The following is a 13,864-nucleotide window of genomic DNA, read 5'->3' on the forward strand; positions in this document are numbered from 1 at the left end:
TGTGTAAATCTAGAGATACTAAGGAGACTGACGAGCAGAATGACCTTTTCTCTTTCTAGTGAGAGGCCCTCTTTTCACAGCTGCCGAAAGGGCCCTAGTCTTCAGCTCCTGGCTTCAGCAGGAGCATTTCTCCCTGAGGCAGAACACTTAGGCCCAATTTGCTCTTCTCTCCCATTAGTAAATGAGATTTTAATGCTAAAAAGTCTTCCCACTAGCAGAATCTGCTGGGTTTGTTTCTTTTCCCATCCATTTTCTTCAAAAGTCCTGAACTATCACATAGCAGTACGGCCTAATGTGGTATTCTCATTTTATGTAACAAGGGGTATTTGCAATTAAAAAAACACAATAGTGCTATGAGCCTGTCTCCACTCTACTCCATTTTTATCACAGGACATCTGACATGCTATTCTTGATTCCTTCTGTGAGGTGTGCAAAGAACTGGGAATTCGTTTAGAGAATTTTGGGTTATTTAACAACAGGTAGTGGATTTGTTCCATGAGACTAAAAATAGATAAATCCTTAGTACCCCCATGCACCATATATAGAGCTCTGAAACAATATGAATTCTTAACCGTGGTAGTAAATTCGTACCTAGGTGCAGGAGCTCTCCTCCCCCACCCCACCATGCATGGCTCATGATGGCACCCAGCCGTCACTGCCTGCAATGATGCTAAGAAGCAGGTATGGTGGAGGCTGCTGGCAGGCTGGAGGTGGCCATGCTCCACCTTCATGCGTGTGGCTTGGGGCTGGAGGAGCTGCAGCACTAAGAGCTGCAGGAGGTGGAAGGAGCCAGGCCAGCATTCAGCTCTTGTCCTGGTAGATGGGAGAGGGAGATGGAGGTGTGAGGGGAAGGGAGGGCAGAGGACAATGGTGAGTGATGGGCTCGGAAGGTCAGTGCATCATCATATAATATAACCACTTGGGTAGAACAGACTTCTGGCGTTCATGGACCCCCCTCCCCCCATTGGTTGGTTAAATTGAGGGTTTACTGTACATAGGTGAAGGATAGAGCATGTAAATTATTGACACCAGAATCTTAACTAAGCACAGCAAGCAGGAATGCCTGATGTGCATTCTAAAACAGTGGTTCCCAAACTTTTTGGCAGCCTGGGGGTCCCCCCTTTGATTTTTTGAGAAACCCTCACACCCCACCCCGCACTTCTTACTGTGGGCCAGCCACCTGTGAGCCACATGCCTGAGCACCAGCCCCTCATCTAACCCCATCCTCTTCCTCCCATGTAACCCACACTTGCTCAGCTTTGCAGGAGGCAGCTAGCTCCATGTGGGCCTTTGTCAGCTGCCTGCTCTTTACAGCAGCTGTGCCAGGTTGCCCATGCGAAATGGCAGGGGCTGACAGCTGGAAGCAAGGGCTGGCTCTTTATTCCGGGGGTAGGGGGAATGGCTGGCGGGGGGGTGGGGGCGGAGCTGGGTTGCTTTGAGCCCCCCTGGAATTTCTTCACAACCCCCGGGGGGGCACCCCCAGTTTGGGAAACCATGTTCTAAACATAAAACACACTCAGACAATGACATGTTTTCTTTTTAAAACCTGGCCTCCTGGGTTTGGGTTTTCACTGGCAGCAAGCAAATAAGACTGGCCCAGCTGTATCTTTTTTCTTTTAATTTCACATAGCATTTCCATTTTGCCAAGTGCCAGTTGTTACTAAGAAAATGAGAACAGTGACTTGAGGGCATCAAATTATGGCATGATCCTGCCTAGTTTTATTTGACTCAGTAGATATGACTCATGCTCCACAGAGGAGGGGTGGTTTTGGTGTGCTTTTTCTGGTGCGGACAGGGAGGTGGAGTTGGAGGCAGACAGAAGTAGCAATTGCCAAGGTTGGGACCTGCTTCAGGAGCAGAGCCCTGGGCTCAGAGCTGCAGCTGTATTGTAGTCAGGACCCTGCGTGAGAAGCCCTGGCCATGGGACCAAGAGGAGCTGGAGCAGAGAGCCACTGGGAATGGGGCTGGTGGCAGCCAGAAGCCCCAGGCAAAGGGCCATGAGTAGAGCCCAGGGGCCAGAACTGTGGTAAGACCAGGAGGAGCTGAGCTGCTGCCACACTGGGGTGTAGGGTCATGAGCACGGTACTTGCAAGTGGGGCCAGTGCCAGCCAGCAGTTAAGATGAGACCCAGAAGGAGCTAAGCCTGCTTGTGGGATCCCATGGCCACTGCTCCTGGTGGAGCCACTGGGAGCAGGGCTGGTGGGAGCTGAAAGCCCTGGGTGTGAGAAGAGTCCAGGAGCTGGACATGGGGGTTGGAAGGAGCTGAGCCACAAGCTTGCAGGGCCAGGATCAGAACTTGCAAATACTGCAGCACCCCTTGCCCACCTGAGTTCCCACAGCTCTTGAGTGGGTAGACATAAAGCCTTTTCAGTAGCTCTGATACCCCTAATGCTGAAGGAGTTCACAGGGGGCATTTTTGTATGTTAGACTGCTTTGTCTCAGCAGTGAAGGGGTCAAGAAAATTGGGTCCTTGTCCTGTGACAAATATTATTTCAAGCGTCTCAGAATTGGGTGCTGATACACAAGGCCTCAGTACTTCATGTATATTAGCTACCTACATTGAATAGTCACCCATAGCATGGGTAGAGCATGTAGATTCTTATTTACCTAACACTTGGCTTCCTAACTATAGATTTGCTCATGTACATACTTGCGCGTGAGGTTTTCTCTACAATAGCAAAACTGGAATGAATAAACACTGATAAGAAATGCTTAAATATTGTTTCTGAGCTGTGTTTTGACAGCTGTCTGAGGTACCTCAGTCGTTCTTGTTTAATTCACAATGTTGCATCTGTCATCTTTGGCTCCAGAAGGGGTCAAATTCAGCAGCGTGTGTGTGTGTGTACAACTTCCTTTATTTCAGCGGAACTGCATTTGCTGATGCCAGGGTGGAATTTAACCCCCGTCTGTTAAGGTTAGAAAAATAAATGATCTGTATAAGGATTGTTGGAATAATGGTACAGTGGGGTGGTTAGTGCTTTGCATAATGTTTTCATCTGGTAACTAAAGCAGTGGTTATCTGATTCTACTGCCCATGATTTAGTTAAAATCCTCAGAAAATGAGCTCTTATTGACTACACGCACCTAAGAATTAGAGCTCTGTGAATAATGAGGAAAAATTATTGATCATAGTTCAGTGATTCGTAACTAGAATTACACTTGAATTATGGCCTTTTTAGTTGTTGATGCTGCTGCTTTGTTTTTTTGAGGAGGGTTGGTTTTTAATATTGTGCTGATATAGTCTCTCTCTCTTTTTGGCTGAGTAGTCACAGAAAATATCCATCTGAACCTTTTTAAGATTCCTTTGACCATTAAGTGAGAAACCATGGAGTTATTTTGAGGGAAAACACCTTATTTCAACTTTCTGTGCATGTCAGTATGAACATTCTGTGTTTATTTCCAGGAAAAGGCTTACCCCACCCCACCCCACCCCCCAAAAAGGCAGGTAGATTCCTTCTCCTCCCCACTGCCACCCCCGCTTCCACCTTGAAGCCTGGAAAGCTTCTGTGTCTGTTTTGATCTGGCAGTTTTCATGGTCTGGTCTGGGTTGTCTCTTACAGTTGTTGTTTTTGTTTAGCAGTGGATGGCTTACTTCCTTCTCCAGTTCCTCTGGCAGGTCTTCCCTTTCATTCTGTTTGTGTTGTCCCTCGTGTGGAGGGTGCAGGGTGATGAAGTCGGCAATAGGCAGTGTGGATGACTGAGTACACTGAAAAACACACTTAAAGGGATTTTTGACATCTTGAGAGAGGTCATCTCCAGGTCAGATGAGTGAGTCAAAATAAATCAAGGAGAGTGAGAACAGTCACTATGGAGTGTCTCTCTCAACCTTTCTACTTTCCATGTTTGTCTTCCCATGGAAGTGTAAGACCATCCAAGATTCTTTTATGGGAGGTTTTTTGTTTTTTTTTAAAAAGAAGTGCTCTTGCAATTTCTTTGTCTACTCAGAAGACTATCCCACTGACAGTACCTTCATATCTACTGTTCCTCATGTTTCTGTTGCTAATTGCTACTCACCTTTGGACAAGTAGGGAGGGAAAAATGGCCTGAAACAGCGGAATCCTGACAATCTTCCTAAGGTGGGAAGTGATTTTTTGGCTGTAAAAAGGTTGTAGGAGCGCGCTCTCTCTCTCTGGCTATGTCTATGCTACAAGATAATATCAATTTTAAGGCAATTAGCCTTTTTTTTTAACCAAGTGCCTGTCTTCGCTGTGAATTCCATTAGCTCAATTTATGGAGCACTAAAATAGATGTAATATTGTAACCTGACAGGTGTAGCATTCAGTTTGAATCTAAAATTTTAAATGAAGGGTGGTGAGGAAGTGTCATGTCTTTTTAAATTGAGTTCAGTAGCCTCCAGAGATGTCCTGTATGTGTCCCACAATGCCCCACAGTTCTCTGCTCTGGCCTCTTACATCCCCACTGCTCTCAGGTGTGCAGGAATTAGGTAACAGGAAGACCAATTCAGCTGAGCACCCGGAAGCCTGTGGCTGTAGGGTCATGCTTGTATGAGAGGCTCAAATCTTTCTTCGCTATTAGCATGGCTGTGGTTGGAGGCTCTGTGTCTATCTCTGCTAGCTGTCGTAGTCTTCTCTTCTGCGCTGTCTGGTGCCAGCCTCTGTCCTGTCCCCTCCCTGCCACCCCGTGGCAGCAAGGCTGTGGGTGGGGGTCATGCTTGTATTCTAGGATGAGAAACTTCTTTTCAGCCATTTTATGTTTTTTGTTCTGACCCCCACTTCCTCTTTTCCCCCCTCCAGAGGCACCACGCAGTCTGGAACTTTCCTGCACCCAGCTGCATCACATGACTTGACTCTGAACCAATAAGAGGCATGCTGTGCAAGCTGCCAGAGAGCTTGCGTGTGGTGGGGGGCCTGGAAGGAAGTCGCCTGGCGGAAGTCCCCCCCTCTGGCTAAGATACTGGGGGGCTGATAGCTATTTGGGGACCTTGCAGCCCCCTGGGGGAAGTTTCCCTCAGAGGCTAATGTTCAAGGGCTGGCTTAAGAGCATCAGGTGCCCAGAGGCAGGGGCTGGGACCAGACTTGCCCTTCACCGGATTTAAAGGATTTAAAGTGTACTTGGTCCAGCGTGGCAGCTGTTTGTCAGGCTCCCTTTCTGTATTTAACCTCCGGTTTCCCCGTTTCAATGGCACTTCCTATGCCTATGGGTAAGGTGATCAGGTGGACATTGTGTAACACCTGTGGGTACTTAGATTATGGACTGGGTGCAGATTATTGCTCTAAGGATCTTTTTTGCCAGGAGGTCTAAATTCAGAGCTAAGACTTTCCTGTGGGCCTGCTGGGCATATGGGCAGGTGGTGGGTCCTGCCATGAGCTTTCACAGGCCTCTCAGAGGCTTTAAGAAGAGCCAGAGGCAGGCACGATAGAGCCTTGATTACTGCAGACAGGATGTCCCCTGGGGTACCTGAAGGCATTTTGGTCAGCAGAAGAAAAACCTTTGTCACTAGAGTGACTGTCCTTTGAGACCAAATTTTTGTATGGGCCTGATCAAAAGGCTATTGATGTCAATGTAGTACCTCTACAGTTACCACAATTCTCCAAGTAAGGCTTGCAGTGACCAATCAAGCAATAACTGATTTGATGATCTATTACATTCTCCATGTGACTCCCATGTCTACTACTTACACATACACTTCCAGATCTGGGAGTGGGTGCAAGGATGAAAATTCTTGTTCTGTGGATCTACTTTGCCAGGCAGGCTAAATCCAGATCCACGCCTGGTAGGTGGTATGTCCTGCCCTGGAGTGTTGGTAAGCAGCCATAATTGATTCAATGATCTATTGTGTTTTCAGTGTAGTGCCCGTGTCTACTTACACATACGTTTCAGGTGCAAATTCTTGTGCTGAGGGTCGTCTTTGCCAGGAGGTCTAAATCCACAGGCAGGTGGTGTATCCTGCCCCAGACTGTTGGCCAGCATCCCTGCTGGAACTCCTTCACCTTTGCCTGGACTTCCTCCATGTAGCAGCAGTGGTTGGCCTCATTCTCCAAGGGTGGTGGCCATCCGGCTTAGGCTTGGGAATTAGTGCTTTACCTTGGGATCTTAGAGTAGATCCTCCCCATCCCACAGGTCCAGGAGGGTCTGCACTTTCACCCAGTCCAGGCTGGCTCCTTGGACCCCTCCAGCTGATTCCTTGAGAGTACAGGGACTCTGAGCCTCCCTCCTGGTGTGCCATGGAGAACACTGTCTGGAAAGGAGTGCGTGCAAGAATGTGTCCACAGCAGCTTGTAGCTCTGCTGTTCAGGCGCACACAAATTTTTTTCACTAGAGTGGCTGGCCTTCGAGACAAAATTATTGATCTGAGGATCTTTGCCAGGGGGTCTAAATCCAGACCCAGGGCTTTTACATCCTGTTCTGAACCAGTTGGTTGGGAAACACAATCTTTTTTTCTAACCTTTCCTAAGCAGTTTACTACTCCTCCCCTCCCCTATAAAAAGCACACGTCTTATATAGGCAAGCCAGACCCCCTGGAAAAAGGGACATTTGATTAACACAGCTGGGGAATGAGGGAAATGTCATCAGATATTTCCCATGCTGCACCAGTAAAAATACCCAGAAGGCTATGGGGCTCAAGGAACTGTAGGATAGGTTCTGACAATACCCTGCTGCAATAGTCCATTTTGGCAACTTGTGCATGGAAGCAATGTTGGGTGTGTCTTTTTTGTGGGGAGCATGGGGGAAGGTGAGGATGCTCAAAACCAAAATTTTAAAACCCAGCATTAATCGGTTTTAATGAAGTGGGTTGTTGTGTTGACGCAGCCTCCTCTCTCTCTCTGAGCTTGTGGAGTGTTTGTGCTCTACAAATCAGTGACTCCTTTGGGAACCATGCTGTGTCCCTCTGATCCGCCTTACTCCTTCCAACCACTGATAGCATGGCCCATTTAACATCTAGGCTGCTGGAGTTTTTTGGCTACTGCCAAGCAGTGCACTACAGGAGGAGGGAAAAGCCACTGAAGTGCAGCTAATACTGCTGCAAGCCGCTTTAACTTCTGCTGGAAAAGCTGCAGGCTGTTGAAGTGACTGCTCTCTGGTTCCACTCAACCACACAGCCTGATCCATGCAAAATTAGCAGAGGAACTTCCACGTAATACAAAGCTATTCTTCTTCTTTCTCCCCGCTCTTCACTGTTGTCTTGCCCTGACTGTCTGTGCAGCCCTTTGCTCCTTTTCTCACCATTCACCAGAGAGAAAAGTTTGAATCTTGGTAATCTAATGAAGGGGTGAGCAAACTTTTTAGGAAGCGCCCCACTCTTCATCTCTGCAGTTAGCAGGCGCCCTACCCAGCCTGTCTCACATAATCCAAACCAGGCCATTCTGTTAATAATTTAAGAGTTTGCATCTTGTTGAAGAAGAATTTTCACTCTGCTTTGGAAAGAGACTGCTGAACTCTTTCATATTCAAATTTGACACTAACACGTGGTTTGAATCGGGATGCAAATTTTCTGGGACACTACAGGAGCTTTTTTGCATACTTGCCTTAATCTAATTCTTGATTCCCCCTGCCCCTCTGCTCTCTGATTTGCTCACCTTGATCACTTCTTCTGATTTGTCAACCTTGATTACTGTTTGTTGTTCTCTATGCCTTAAATATTGAGTCTGTTCTGGTATGGCTATGGTCTGAAGAAGTGGGTCTGTCCCACGAAAGCTCACCTAATTATTTCATTAGTCTTTAAAGTGCTACTTAACTGAAACTTGTGGTGGTTTGAAACAAAAAAAGCAGTAATATTAGTCAAAACAAAAAAAAACTAATAGTTTTTTACATTATCTGTATAGCAATACAAAGACACAAATAGTAACATTTCAACATTTGTGATGAGATAAATGAACCTGATACCTTGCAGCCAATTGTGCTGCACCCCTTTATGAAATTTCATGCCCCCCAGAATGGGCCCACCCCTAATCTAAAGCAGGCATGGTAGTATTTCTGTATGTAGCCATTGCCCAAATTCTGTTCTGACAGGATTGTTTTCTCAGAACCTAGAAAGCAAAAGGCTAGCTCTTCTAACATAGGCTGGTGTAAATCGGGAATATTGCTACTGAAATCGGGGAGATTAAACTTGTATTTACCCACTTCCTGCAGTATCTGGGACATTGAATCAAGCCCACAGACTCTCAGTTAGAATGATCAGAATAAACACTTTATACAACTCAGTTTAACAAAATGTCCTCACAATGGCCCTGGCTCAATGAATGAGACAGTCAAATATTCAGAGAATGTTGGTTTGTGTTGAAAGAGGGCTGAGTTCTATCCGTGGTTAAATCCAACTGAAGTTGGATTTAAATGAGTTCAATTATGAACAGAACTAGGTCCCTACTATTGAGGTAAGTATGTGAGTGTTTGATCTGCAGCCAAATTCTGCTCTTGTTTACACCAGTGCAAATCCAAAATGACACTCATTTAATCTTTGTCAGACAAAAGTGTTTTGGCTTTCTGAGCATTCTGCAAAGACCCTTCTTCCCCACGCCCAACTTTCATTAAGACTGTACAGGGTGTGGGATGAGCAGAAAATATTTATGGCAGTCCTTTGTCTATATTTACTGTAAATCTAGAAGTATTTTAAGGAACCTCTGCTGTACTTGGCAGGCAAGTAAATAATCACTTTATGAATAGTTATGGATTGTGATCTGCTTTGGAATCGCTCCATATGAGAGCTGCTACATATATACTGATGGGTGCTGTGGAGATAAAAAAGTATGAGCAGCTCCATGTAGTTCTAAGCAAGAATATAAGGGTGCACAAATGTGAGAAACAGTTGTTGGTGGGTGTGGATGGGTAGCTCTGTGGTTTGGACACAATGCTAGGCAACAGGTTTATGGTTCAGAGGGTTAGGACTGAAAGCTATTCCTGGACTGGCCATGTATCATTTCTCAGTAGAGTGGAATCTTAGGAAGTCATACCTCTGTCATCTCATATCTGTGCTGGGGATAATACTTTACTTTTGGTGAGCATGTTGTTTTTTGCTTTTGTGAGCACAGACTGTGCTGCCTGAGGGCTGCAAAGAATACAAAGACAATCCCTGCCTTGATGCGCCTATAGCCTAAAAGGCAGACAAAAATGAAGGCTGATGACTAACATTATGACATCGTGTTCTCTTTTGTTTGCTTATATGGGTATACCCTGAAGGCCAACTTACCAATAAATTCTTAGTATCTGTGGCACACAAAAGCCAAAAAAAGCTTACTGGTGAGATGCATATCATTCTAACAGCTCCACAGCCGATAACCAGCATTTCTTCAAGGGCTAGCTGCTGAGTCATTCAGGAAAAATCCCACTTGTAACAGCAGCAGGGCTAGCACCATTTGTTGACTGCTGATAATGTTACAGTGATACATTTAAAAATAGTTTCAGCTGGCATAGAAATGGCATAATCTTTGACCTCTGAGTTTGTGGTCTTTTATGTGTTGCAAGGCTGAGTTAATAGGTGTCTGTCAAACACTGGGAGGCTTATAGATGGAAAGTACAGTACAGAACTGTTAAGTTTTTTTTTATTACAGATCCTATCAAGGATACAATTTCATTTTCTGAAGCTTCAGTGTTTCCCACCCGCCAGGAAATACTTCCTCTGTTTTAGGGTTTTGCTCTCAAAATTTTAATATATAATGAGTCTTCAACTCTAACAAAGAAACAGTTTATTAGTGTTGCTCCAGGCAGTGTCTTCTCTGCATAGTTCTAGAAAAGACCTATGTGAATGTTCAGTTAATAGAATTATTCGATAGGCTGAACGTCTGGTCATGCTTTTATAATTGCAATAATGAAAAAGCTATTCTGCAGCTTTTACCATATGGAATTACCTAATTGTATACTATTACATTTGTACCATCTGCAGGTCTGACTGGACATCCCAGGAGCTATAGCATCTGCCAGGGGTCCTTGCTTGAGACATTACAGCATGATTGCTGAGGATCATCCATTCATAATACTGCAAGGTATGGTCTGAGCTGAGCAGAAGTGACAATAGGGCCCAGGAAGTAGGATTGATGCTTAGGAGGCACAGGTGGTGGTTTCATCCATCCTTACAGTGAAGGATGGGGGTCTGGGCAGACACACTTGGAGGTAAAGATATCACAACATGAATAGTGTGAGCAATAGGGCTTTGGCTCCTTTTGCTATAGGATCCTGTTAGAAGGCAAACTCCTGAGCAGAGATTGGATCCACCTATTGAAGGGGAAGAGTACCTTTTGAATACAGGCTGGCTAACCTAGTGAAGAAGGGCTTTAATGTAGGTTGGAAGGGGCAGAAGACAAAAAGTCATAGGTTAGCCCAAAATATAGAGATCTGGGGGAGGTCATGGATAATCACAGCAAGGAAAAAAGAAGCCAGAGAGACTGCAGTGGCAAAATAATAATAAACATCTTGTATCTGTATGCTAATGCAAGACATCTGGGGAATAAACAGGAAGAACTGGAAATACTAGTGAATAAATGTAACTATGAAATAATTAGCATTAAAGAAATGTGGTGGGATGAGTCATGTAACTGGAATATCGAAGGGTATAACTTGTTCTGAAGGACAGGTGGGGGAAGGGAGATGTTAAAGCAATGTATAAAACTTAAAGGTAAGAAGCTTACTGCTAATTTATTCTCTGAAGATAGCAAGTCAGATTTGTCCTTGATATAACTCTACTTCAGGTCTATACCAGGAATTAATATGGTCCTACATGCTATATAGAGAAAAGAGCTACTCCGAATCGCTTGGCTTTTAAAGTCTGTTAATACTTTCCAAAAGTTTTTTCCACAGAACTTGAAAACATACAAAACTATCATAGTTCCATTAAAGTTTGAAACTCAGCTTGGGTTTGGCAAAAGATTCAAGTACATTCTGTGGCTGAAAATAACTTTCAAATGACCCTGGGACGCTATATTGTTTACGGCTGAGACCCTGAAATGACCAGTTTCCATGTAATTTCAACACAAAATGAAGCTCCTTGGATTTGACTGAATTTTATACTGACTTGAATGCAATGGAGTGGGAACTCATGCAAGGTGAAACTGACTGACTGGGAGGTTCCCAGGAAGCCCTCTGAAGAATGTATGTTTGGTTCATGGTTCCTCTAAATCCCACAACTTAAGATGTATCTGAGCTAGAGCACAGAGTCCATTGCAGACCCTGGCCTATAATGTTGCCTTATTTGTCCTCTATTGTTCACATAGCAGGTTCTGTTTTAAAAACAGAATTGCTATGGCAACATACAGCCCATTATATTAATGGTTCCAGTCTCAAACACATACTCTTTAGTTCAGCAATGTTGTTCCTGAGGTGAGACTTCTGGATAACTTCCAGGTATAAGTCCCTGTCTTGGACTAGAGTTAAGAGGAGAACAGGCTGTTGCATCTGCAGTACTTCTGTCTACACTGGCAAGAGAGGCTAGACAGTGGTTCAGCCAGTCCTGAGCTAAAGCATTGCTCCTTTATTCCTGATGGATGATTCTAAACATTTGAGATGGATGTGAGAACCTGCAAACCTTCATAAGGTTTCAAAAATGTACTTTTCCCTGGGATGAAACTGACACCTTTTGAAATTTTTCAGTGAGGGAGAGAGACTGACCCTAGCATAAACAGCAGCCTCATAGTTAGTGGATTTACCTGGGTTGTGGGAATTACTGCTCTGCCTGACTCAAAATAGTAACTTGAACCTACTATAGGTGTGTGCCCTATATGGGGGTGGGTCTCTTTCAGTCTCTTCTTTCAGAGCTACTCAACTGGATAGTCACTTCTCAGGAGAGAGTGAGAGAGATTCTGTGGACCAGTGATTACAGGGAAATTCCCAACCAGCACTAGTTGAGAGCTCAGCATGTGTCACTAAGCTCAGGAAACTCCAATAACTCTCAAAACAAAAAGCCATCAAGTAGGACTTTAAAGACGAGCAAAATGGTTTATTAGGTGAGCTGTCGTGGGACAGACCCACTTCCTCAGACCATAGCCAGACCAGAACAGACTCAATATTTAAGACACAGAGAACCAAAAACAGTAAGCCAGGAGGACAAATCAGAAAAAGACAATCAAGGTGAGCAAATCAGAGAGCGGAGGGGTGGGGGGGAAGGTCAAGAATTAGTCTGAGCCAAGTATGCAGATGAGCCCCTATAGTGCATACTTTGAGCCAAGTATGCACTATGCACTATGGGGGCTTGTCTGCATACTTGGCTCAATCTAATTCTTGACCTTCCCCCTTCCCCCAGCCCCCCACTCTCTGATTTGCTCACCCTGAGTATCTTTTTCTGATTTGTCCTCCTGGCTTACTGTTTTTGGTTCTCTGTGTCTTAAATATTGAGTCTGTTCTGGTCTGGCTATGGTCTGAAGAAGTGGGTCTGTCCCACGAAAGCTCACCTAATAAACCATTTTGCTCGTCTTTAAAGTCCTACTTGACGGCTTTTTGTTTTGATAGTGTATAGACTAGCACGGCTTCCTCTCTGTTACTATCCAATAACTCTTTCAATATTTATTAGATGGAATGCAACCATGTCAAAAGATGTCTTACCTTGGGAGGAGGGACTTTAATCAGTCCTGACTACGTCCCCCACGAGGCTGTGCGCATGTGCTTTCTTTATACCAAACACGCATGCTTCTCCAGGGCTATGGTTTATAACCTTGGTTTTCTTTTGACTCCTATTGGTCGACAGCCATGATAATCAATGTTTAGACAGTATAACCTATCCTGAAGCTCAGGGTTTAGTTACTCCTTACTCGGACACAACTTCCATAAAGACAAATGGAAGTTTGGGCTGGATAATGACTTTTGGATCTGGCTGAATTTCTCTAAATTAATCTGGAAATGTTTTGGAGGAGGGGTTTTTCTCATGATTTCAGGGGGCTCTGACACCAGATTTTTGAGCAGATGGGGTTAGCAATATTCAAGGCCTGGGGAAATATAGCAGAAGCCACATTCTCTCCCCTCTAATCCCCACACACCCTTGCCCCCAACTATTTTAACTTTGTATATAGTGCATAGTGTTTTCACTTATTGCTACATTTAGGTGTCACCACTTTCTCTGGCTATCCCTGCTTGTAAAATTTGTTTTATCTGCAAATTGTTCATCTTATACAATGATCATCAGCATTGGGATTGTCAATCTGTTTTTCAAATTTTGGGATGGCTACTTGGTGGCAAGGGTAGGGACAAAGCTAAGCAGATTTTTAAGGTGTACCCAACGAGCTAGCATGCTATAGATGTGTATGTAGCTGGCGCGCTTAAAAACAGCAGTGTGGACATCATTGGTGCGCTCAAGTTTACAGGCTCAGGTGAACTTGAGAGCCTGAATTCCTCCTCAAGCTGCAGTGTTCACATTGGAATGTTTAGCATGCTAGCTTGAGCTTTGCTGGTTTGTCTACCTGCCTGGGATAGAAAGTTTGCTCCCAGGTGCAGTGTAAAAAATACCATCAATGGCCAGGTGTCTGGAGATGAGAAATTGTACATTGCTACCTGTGAAGGTGTATTGCCACTCCTCAGAATGGGAACAGAACTGCAAAGTCTAAAAAGAAAACAAAATTCACCTGGCAGTGCCCCTGTCACCAAAGATGACAACAGGATTAGAGTTTGGATAACTTATAAAAGCTCAAATAGGTGTTGAAATTTCTTGAGGTTGCCAGCGTAGGCTGGAAAATGGACAAGAATTGATTCTCATAGCTTTCTTCTGTCAGGCCAGCAATACTGGAGGGGAATTCAAGTTTGTTTGCTTTTTATGGTACCTTGGCTTTCTGTGAGTGGAATTGGTAAGAACAGAATTTGGAGATAGGGAGCGGGAGGTGTTATCCTGCCATTATTTTTTTTGTAAGAAATAATAAATTTGGTCTAGATTAGGGGTTATGATTTAAGGAGTCTTATTTTGTGCCAATCAATTCTTGTTCACTAATATTCT

The 13,864-nt window shown here is 44.5% G+C and overlaps 1 long non-coding RNA gene across 2 annotated transcripts in view; it reads left to right on the forward strand.

Moving 5' to 3' along the window:
• LOC142010342 (uncharacterized) overlaps positions 1–13,864 on the forward strand; it is a 206,402-nt gene that overhangs the window by 46,448 nt on the left and 146,090 nt on the right. For both annotated transcript variants that reach the window (XR_012644772.1, XR_012644773.1), the window contains exon 2: positions 9,839–9,938. This is a non-coding gene — a long non-coding RNA (uncharacterized LOC142010342). The remainder of the gene's footprint in view (positions 1–9,838; positions 9,939–13,864) is intronic.

Source organism: Carettochelys insculpta, chromosome 3 (assembly GCF_033958435.1).
Source record: "Carettochelys insculpta isolate YL-2023 chromosome 3, ASM3395843v1, whole genome shotgun sequence".
NCBI classification, from domain to species: domain Eukaryota; kingdom Metazoa; phylum Chordata; order Testudines; family Carettochelyidae; genus Carettochelys; species Carettochelys insculpta.